Genomic DNA, 9,914 nt, shown 5'->3' with positions numbered 1-9,914 from the left:
AGTGGTCTTTCTTTTTGCGCCACAGATTGAAAATTTTGTTGTTGATTCTTCCAAGCAAAATTGGGGTGGTTTCTCCTCCCAGGGTTGTAAGTGTTTGAAAAGGGGTTATTCTTTACAAAATATACAGACTGTGGATTTTGCAGGCAATCTTCCATCGCATATCCATCACAGAAAGTCGCACAACTTGTGGTGTTTTGACTTATTGCGTTGATTTGCCCACCTTGCGGTGTTAGGCTGCTGATCGCCATTCCTTGAATCAAATTCATCATTGCTGTTATTTGGATTTGTAATGAAATAATGGCATCGTTATTTACGTTAGAATCATTGAGTCTTAATCTCTGGTCACTCTCCCCTTAGTCTTGATGTTTCTTAGAGATGCGGTTCAGGATATTCTTCGCCTCATCGTAAGTTTTTTCAAGAAGACCACCAGCTGCTGCCGCATTGGCAGCAGTCTGCGAAGCAGGATTCAAACCGAGATAGAAAATTTCCATTTGCAGGCAATCTGGCAGCCTATTATGTGGACAATCTCGGACCAACCTTTTAAACCTCGCCCAAGCATCGCTGAGCATTTCGTCGATCTCTTGTTCAAAATTAGTAATAAGCTTTCTTCGTCTTGCGTTCTCGGTAGGTGGAAAATACTTCTTCATAAACTTTTCCACCACCTGCTCCCAGGGAGTAATCTCTCCTGGTTCGAGTGAATAAGCCCATTTCCTAGCCTGATCACAGTAAGAAAATGAGAACAATCTTAGTCGAACTTCTTCAGCAGAGATGTTCGGGAACACAAAAGTATTGTACATTTCAATAAAACTTCGAAGGTGGGCGTGCGGATCCTCGCCACGCCTTCCTCTGAATTGACTTGCAGCATCACCAGTTTCATTTCAAATCTACTTCCATCTAAGGCAGGCCTCATGATTCCCGAAGAGAAATCATAGAGGTTTGGCGATGCATAGTTCCTAATGGGCCTATTGCGATCATTCGCCAACAGAATCAGATTTGCCATGACATTGTTGTTGTTTGGTGCTCCATTTCCAGGCTGCTCCACCATCTCTTCTTTATCAGATTATGGTTGCTGTTTGCGGTCTCTTAGTCTCCTTTGAAATGTTCTCTCAATCTTCGGGTCGTAGTTCGCCAAAGATAGAGTCCTGCCAAGAATTCACAAAAATTACCGTTAACAACTATTTTGCCGAAGTTCCCGGCAACGGCGCCAAAAACTTGATGCATTATTTTTATGAATGGAAATATGGATGATATGTGTTGATGGATTGTGTTGTGCACTCAAGTTTCCCCAGCAGAATTCAAGTGTAAATTCCTCTGAGTTTCCTGGTAAGTCCAGGGTCAAACACAGGGACTTGTGAAAATAGATTGCGTTGGTAATGTTTATGAAAACTTTGTGGTAACTGAGTAAATAAATAAAGTGTGGTGTGTTGTTGCGTTGATGAAAGAGAAGAAGTAAATAAAGGCGACGGATTTGAGAAAGATATTTGCGTTGATAGATGCAATGAGTATACGATGAACGGGTTGAGAAGATATTTTAGCTAGCGTTACTCGGGAATGCGTCTAACCTTGTGATCATGTTACAACCATGCACAGCAAGTCATTTCCCAATGTAAATGCGATGCTCCTAGGTCTAGGACGCATGTGTTGAATGTAAAATGTCCATAGAGCTTATCCTTAAGTCTCTACTCTTGTCCTATGCATTGATGCAAAATGCATGAAAGCAAGGTGACTGCATACAATCATATCTTATTGCTAAGATGCATGCGATGCGTTAATAACAAATAGTGCTCATTCCTAAGTGCCTATCTCCTGTTTATTCGATTTAAGCTGGTTCTTCCAAACCTAGATTCTAACCTGACCTTCCCACGTCTAGATCCTGTCTTTAGACTACCCTCCCGAGTATCTCTAATAGACGAATGAAGCATACACAAACGAGATAACCACAAGATGAAGATTCCCTTGTTATGCTAGCTAACTACTTCTCAACCCATTCAACTAATTTAGCTACTCATGCATAAATAACGGAGAGTGAACAGATATAGAGAAAAACATTCAATTCAACTGAGTTGAGTATAAAATGACAATGGAAAGTAAAGGTAGAGAGCCTGGTAGCAATTCCTTGCCGATCGAGGCTTTTTACACTAAATCTCTATTCTGATCTACAAATGTTCCTGCTTCTGCAGGTGTCGGCCCTTTCTTTGTCTTGGAGCTTCCAGTGCTTTCCCAAGCTTACCGGGACGATCTACTGGCACTCCTTCTTCCTCGCGTCCGCCTTAAAATAAAAGAAAACTATGGACAGAGGCGTGAGCTTATAAGTGATGAATTAATCGACTGCTTAACCCCTTTTCTGAAGAATGCTCTTGGTATTTATAGAGTTTCCATGGCGAAAGGCGACTTCTCTCTCTCGGTTGTACAGATGGGACAACTTTAATTCCTGACTGATGTGCCGGATAATTGTCACCGATAAAGCTGAATGTACTTTGTGACCGTTATCGGCTGTTAACTTAATTTGGATCCGACTGCCGTTAGCTTTCTGTCCCATCGCTCTTAATTATCCTTTCACCTGGATGCGCCTACCATGTTGCATTGACCAAGTTGCGATGATTCTTTTTAGTGCCAAGTTCTTAAACAATGTTGGATTGCATTGATAGAATATGTTAAATTGTGTCCATTAAGCATAGGCTCTATAATATTACGGTCGCACGCGCCCAATTAATTAGAGCAGTTGATCTTTATATTTTTGTGCAGAATATGTGTTAACGCAAAGCAAAGATTGCGATCATAGGAATACATTGGTCGAGCGCAACTTCACCGCAAGACTTTGTGATGATCATGCTCGCAAACATTAAGTTAACAGCCAATAATTAAGATCTGGTTAGAACAACATGGTGGACGCATCCGGGTGAAAGGATAATTAAGAGTGATGGGACAGAAAGCTGATGGCAGTCGAATCCAAATTAAGTTGACAGCCGATAACGATCACGAAGTATATTCAGCTTTATCGGTGACAATTATTCGGTGCATCAATCCAGAATTAAAGCTGTCCCGTCTGTACAACCAGAAGAGAGAAGCCGCCTTTCACCATGGATGCTCTATAAATACCAAGTGCATTCTTCAGAAAAAGGGTTAAGTAATTGATTAATTCACCACTTTACAAGTTCATGCCTCTGTCCGTAGTTTATTTTTCCATTTTAAGGCGGACACAAGGAAGAAAGCTGTACCGGTAGATCGTTCTAGTAAGCTTGGGAAAGCACCGGAAGCTCCCAGATAGAGAGAGGGTCGACGCTTGTGAAAGCGGGAACATTTGTAAATCAGAATAGAGATTCAGTGTAAAAAGCCTCGGTCAGCAAGGAATTGCTACCAGGCTCTCTACCTTTACTTTCCATTGTCATCTTGTACTCAACTCATTTATAAGAATGGAATTTCTTTCTCTATATCTGTTCACTCTCTGTCATCCATGCATGAGTAGCTAAATTAGTTGAATGGGTTGAGAAGCAGTTAGTTAGCATAACGAGGGAATCTTCATTCTTTGCGATTATCTTGTTTATGTATGCTTCATTCGTCTATTAGAGATACTTGGGAGAGTAGTCCAAGGATAGGATCTAGACTTGGAAAGGTCAGGTCAAAATCTAGGTTTGGAAGAACCAGATTAGAACGCATAAACGGGAGATAGGCGCTTAGGAATGAGCATTATTTGTTATCAACGCATTGCATGCATCTTAGCGATAAGATATGATTGTATGCGGTCACCTTGCTTTCATGCATTTTGCATCAACACATAGGACAAGAGTAGAGACTTAGGGATAAGCTCTATGGACACTTTGCATTTAACACATGCATCCTGGACTTAAGAGCATCGCATTTACATTAGAAAATGACTTGCTATGCATGGTTCTAACATGATCGCATAGTCTGAATGCTAGTTATAGATCTTCTCAACCCGTTCATCAAATACTCATTGCATCTATCAATGCAACTGTCTTTCTCAAATTCACCGCCTTTATTTATTTCTTTTTCATCAACGCAACAACACACCTAAAACTTTATTTATTTACTTGGTTACCACAAAGTTTTCATAAATATTACCAACGCAATTATTTTCACAAGTCTCTGTGTTCGACCTTGGACTTACTAGGAAACTCAAAGGAATTTACACTTGAATTTCGCTGGGGAAACTTGAGTGCACAACGCAAATCCATCACGCATATCATCCATATTTCCACCACATAATTTCGAGCATCATACTTCCACCACACATTCCTTCTTAAGCATAGTGGAGAAGATCTTGGTGGTGGTCTTCTTGAAGATTCAAGCTTAATCTTGGTGAAATTCTACTGAATTTGTGGAAGAGATCTTCAAAGGTAATATACATTTCAAACCCTCTTATGAATGTCATATGAATAGCATGTTTAAAACTCAAATTAAATGTAACTTAAGTGCTTATTGGTTCTGAAGTCTTCCATGCATGTTATATTACTCCTTCAATTGGTATCAGAGCATGATTTAAGTACTTCACTATTGTTAATTTGAGTTTGGTGGGTTCTCTTCATGAACTATATGAAAATAGAGTACTGATATGGGTTTTCAGTGTTTTGGCATTTGAATCTTTTCAATTATGTTGTTTCTCTTGTAATTGGCTCTTGTTTAATGGGCCTTAATATGTGTTTAAGAGTCTGTAATTCATATAGAGTCATTAAAAGTTGAAATTAAGTTGTAATCGAAGAAAGAAGTGAAGAAGGCCAAGCTGCAAATTTCCAGTTCGTGAGCTTCTGCATAAATTTCGAGCGAGATTTTGAACCGAGTTTGAGTGAGATTTCAAGTTGGAGCGAGATTCTGAATCAAATTTGAGTGAGATTTTAAATCAAGTTTAAGCAAGATTTCGAGTTCAAGCAAGATTCTGAATTTGATCGACATTTTGAGTTCAAGCAAGATTCTGAATTGAGCTTGAGCGAGATTTCTAGTTCAAGTGCGATTTTGAATCAAGCTTAAGCGAGATTTCCAACCAGCAGTGAGATTCGGTTCATCCTAGCGAGATTATGTCCAACAGCAAGATTCGGTCTATCCAAGCGAGATTATTGAACCGATTTGATCGGATTTCTTCAAACCTAACTCAGTTCACCTTCAAAATTATTTTTTTTGGTTTGCTTCAGGTGATTCACATCTGGTTCAAGCTTTTTTGGGCCCAATTTGGAGCTGTTCGAGCAATCCATAAGCAGTTTGGAGCTGTTTCTTGCTATTTTTGTAATACTTAGGCTTTTGTTTACTTAAAAATACCAAAACTAAAACCATATCAGTATGTGTTTAATTATTTATGCATGTGATGTATGTTATAATTGAATAGATCTTGTATGTGCATAAAATATGACTTGTACATTTAAAATCTCACCGTAGGAGACATATTACATGCATTGAAAGTATGTTATAAATTTTTATAATATATAGTATGCATGTATAGGGTTTCTTTTAATATAAATGTTATATTAAATATGAATCCCTTTGATGTATGTTTTGGATGTTTAGCATGTCTAAAAGTTTTATAAGTTGTTATAAAATGAAATTAGACTTTAAAATCCATTACAAAGATACACAACATGCTCACTTAGGTTAACAACTAGTTTTAACTGTTAAAATAGATTGTTACCTTATAAAATTTGGTTACAAACTCAAATCGGTTCATAAACTTATCTAAGGATGGGGGTACTTAAGTTGACGGTTTACGTAACACCTCCTACCTAGGGATTATGATCGAAATATTGAGTATTGTTAACTGATTTTATGAGCTTGCGTGAGTGGTGTGAGGTTTAAAATTGGTTTAAACACTTAGACACGTAGGGTTATATCCAAATATAAATGTTATACTTGGATAACAATGATATAGACTTAGGTTGTTTAAAGTTAGCCATTTTAAACCTAAGTAAATAGATACCCAAACATTTAGAACACTTCCGTGGGAGATTACAATATATTTGATATATAGTTATTAGCTCTTACGTCCTCAAGAGTTCACACCGTGAGATCCATGCTCAGCTTTGTGTCGCTTTTACAGCGACTACTCCATTTGCAAAGTGTTTGCATGGGTCAATAACAAGGTGAATGGGTGAAGTAGTTCATAGTAAGTGGGTGAAGAAAATGTGTCAACATTATCCTACGATCTTCTTCATTAGTTTAAACCATGAGATTCCTATGTTGCACCTGCTGTCATTTTTAAGCGACACTTGCTAGTCGTTAACCACGACGATCCCAAGGAGAGTTGTAACATAGGATTCGGATCAAACCAGGCTTCAGTAAATGAATAGGGTCTTATAGTTCCGTCTTGGATATTATCTTCCATCTCGAGGGCATATTCATATCATTCTATAAAATTTGAAAATGGTGGGTCACACTTACAAGAATTACTAATCTTTAGTAAAATCTTGACCAAAAATGATAACAAAAAAGAACTATAGGAATAAAGAGTTATTCTGATGTAGTATTTGGTCAAGAATTATCTTGCTTCAATGAAGGAATTGTTGACTGCCCTACGGTAGCAACTGTTCTAAATCACTAAAGTATTGTTGCAAATAAATAAAGATTTTTTGGGTACTTTATTATTTTTGCTAAAATTGGATTTAGATGCATAAGTTTAATAGAACATGTTTAATTTTTTTTAGCAATGTCGAATTCAATTATACAACTGCTTTCTTCCGATAAGTTTAATGGAGAAAGATATTCAAATTGGAAATCCAACATTAATACGATATTAGTTGTGGATGATTTGAGGTTTGTGTTGACGGAGGAATGTCCTCTGATTCCTAATACAACAGCGAACCGAAATGTTCAGGACATCTATGATCGGTGGGTTAGGGCTAACGAAAAAGCCTGGGCTTATATCTTAGCAAGTATATCCGATGTACTTAATAAGAAACATGAGATAATGCCCACTACCCATAAGATAATGGCGTTGCTCCAAGAGATATTTGGGCAACTGTCATCCTCTGTTTGACATGAAGCCATTAAGTATGTTTACAGTACTTGCATGAAAGATGGTACCAATGTTAGAGAATATGTTCTTGATATGATGGTCTATTTTAATATTGTTAAGGCTCATGGGGCGATGATAGATGAAATAAGTCAAGTCAGTGTGATATTGGAATCTCTCTCGGAGAGTTATCTACCTTTTAGAACCAATGCTGTTATGAACAAAATTACTTACAATTTGACTACACCGTTAAACGAACTACAAACATATCAGTCAATGATGAAACTTAAAGAAATTGAAGTAAATGTTATTTCACGATCTAAAAAGTTTGTAAAGGGGTCGACGTCTGGAAAAAAATCCGCTGATAAAAAGAAGTTTGTTCCCTCTTCTTCAAAAAGAAAAGTCAGTACAAATGAAGAAGAAGGGTAAATAGAATAAGAAAACCACTACGAAGAAAAACAAAAACAAAAAAAAGACTCCCAAAGGAAAGCGTTTCCATTACAGAGAAGATGGGCATTGGAAAGCAATTGCCCAAAATATTTGGCAGAAAATAAAGCGAAAAAGGAGAAACAAGGTAAATCAGATTTACTAGTAGTTGAAGCATGTCTAACCTGGATATTAGATCCAGGTGCCGCTATTAATTTTTGCACTGTTCTATAGGAAACTAGTTCTTGGAGACAACTTTCTAAACAATAAATGACTTCCAAGGTGGGAACGAGTGAAATCATTTCAGCACATGCAGTGGGAGATAAGCTATTTTTGGAGAATCTTTCATCTTACTTAGAAATGTATATTATGTACCTAAGATGAAATAAACTTAATCTCCGTTTCTTATCTGTTAGAAAATATGGACAAAATATCTTTTGAAACTAATGAAGTGTTTGTTTTTTCAAGAGGTGTTCATATTGGTTCTGCAATACCTCGAAAATAACTTGTACATATTAAAACCAATTAAAACAAAGACCATTCTAAATATAGAGATGTTTAAAATGGTTGAGACTTAAAATAAAAGATGAAAAATTTCTCCTAACGCCTATCTTTGACACCTCAGATTTGGTCACATTAATCTCAATAGGATTGAGAGATTGGTTAAAAAGGTCATCTAAGTCAGTTAGAAGATAGTTCTTTACCTCCATGTGAATCATGTCTTGAGAGAAAAATGACAAAACAATCTTTTCTAAAAAAGGTCTTCGTGCCAAAGAGCTTCTCGAACTTACAGACCTATATGGTCCGACGAATATAAAAGCACGAGGAGGATATCAATATTTTTTAAGTTTTATTGATGACTACTCGATATATGGCTACATTTAAGTCACAAGTCTGAAACTCTTGAAAAGTTCATGATTGACTCGATAATCTGACTACTCGATTCGATTTGAAATGTGAATGATTGGCACGTGATTTGCAGTAAAAAATTACTCGATTGAACAAGGAAGATAAGGAAAGAAGAAATAGACACAGTGTTTACATAGTTCGGCAAGATTGCCTATGTTCAGGAGAAGATCTGAATTCTTTTTACTTAATGAAAATTGCTTACAGATTTTGATGTTTGTAGAAAACTAAGAAAATGATGATATCTCTGTAATTTGAATTTGAAATCAATGGTATTTATAAGGATATACCAGCTGACAGTTACAAGTGTTAGTTATAAACAAACAAAAGTCTGAGGTATTTGAGTCAAAGCTTCTTCAAATTCTCCACCTTGACTCCAATTCCTTGTAATCTTCATGATCTTCCTGACTCTGACCAGTTTGTCTACCCTATGTCTGGAAGCTCAAAACCAACTTGTTCTAAACATTTAAACAATTTAAGTTTTGAAACAGGTTTTGTTAACATATTAACTACATTATCAGAAGTATGGACCTTTAAAATTTCTATCTCCCCGATCTCAATTTTATCTCTAACGAATGATATTTGATATCAATGTGCTTTCTTCTAATGTGGAATTGTGGATTTCGGGACAAATGGATAGCACTTTGGTTATCAGAATAGAGTTTCACTACTGTTTGATCTATTTCAAAATCTTTCAGCAGTTCCCTGAGCTACAAAGCCTCTTTGATTCAATTGTAGATAAGGCTACTATAGGCTATAATGATGCTTTCTAGCTAATTAGATTAGGACCAAAAAGGAAAAGGTAACCTATTAAGGACCTCATTTTGTCCGAATCACAGCATAGTCAGCATCAACATATCCATAAAGCTCTAGGTTTGGTTCAACTTGTTGGGGTTGATGCCCTAAAGTTTCGTGTCTTGTAGTTTGTAAACAGTTTGTACGAACGCTTGTGCTGTATAATATATGATATTTACTTCACATCTTTATTTTACTCAGTTGTATGTTTTATTTGCTTTACCACAAACCAATAAACATAACCTCAATCCTGAGTGAGTTGGGAACTCCTGCCATTGAGGGCGGTCCTTTGATTTGTTTGGGCACGAGTGGCCAAGTTGCCGATTCAAACCTACCATTTTGGGGATTCATCTGATTTGGGAGCTGGGAACTCAGCTACACAAGATGGAATTCACTCCTTCCCCGAGGCAGGGGTAAGTAGATAGATAGCTCCCTTAAGGGCTTATTTCAGGACTTGAACGATGTGGCGCCACACACCTTCTTTTGGCTCGAGAGGTGTTCACACATAATTGGACTATGTTGTATTGTTCATTAGAGGAATTAGTGGTACATAAGGAATGAGATGTAACCACAGGGACAAAATAGTAAATTGGCTCAGGTGTACTTATGAGCATCTGTGAAGGGTCATCGTACTCATGGTTGGTTATATCCAATGGATACAGAAATATATCTATTATAATGCTTGTGAAGGAACTGTGAAGGATCTTGTGGCTAAGAGTATAGTCAGCTATTCACGTACCATTGGAGCTTCGAGCCACAAGTCCATTAAGTCCCCTAGGTAGCTTGGATAAAGTTGAGAATCAGCGTTTGGGTTAGATTGAAATGTTTAAAT

The 9,914-nt window shown here is 37.1% G+C and overlaps 1 non-coding gene across 1 annotated transcript; it reads left to right on the top strand.

The window, feature by feature from the left end:
- The first annotated feature begins 507 nt into the window (after positions 1-507).
- Positions 508-614, top strand: LOC120072362. Its single transcript, XR_005480427.1, has one exon. It is a non-coding gene; the product is annotated as a small nucleolar RNA R71 (small nucleolar RNA).
- Positions 615-9,914: the final 9,300 nt, after the last annotated feature.

The sequence above is a fragment of the Benincasa hispida genome, chromosome 2 (assembly GCF_009727055.1).
Source record: "Benincasa hispida cultivar B227 chromosome 2, ASM972705v1, whole genome shotgun sequence".
Taxonomy (NCBI): Eukaryota; Viridiplantae; Streptophyta; class Magnoliopsida; order Cucurbitales; family Cucurbitaceae; genus Benincasa; species Benincasa hispida.
The sequence above is the reverse complement of the archived record's forward strand: the minus strand, read 5'-3'. Positions and strand labels throughout refer to the sequence as shown.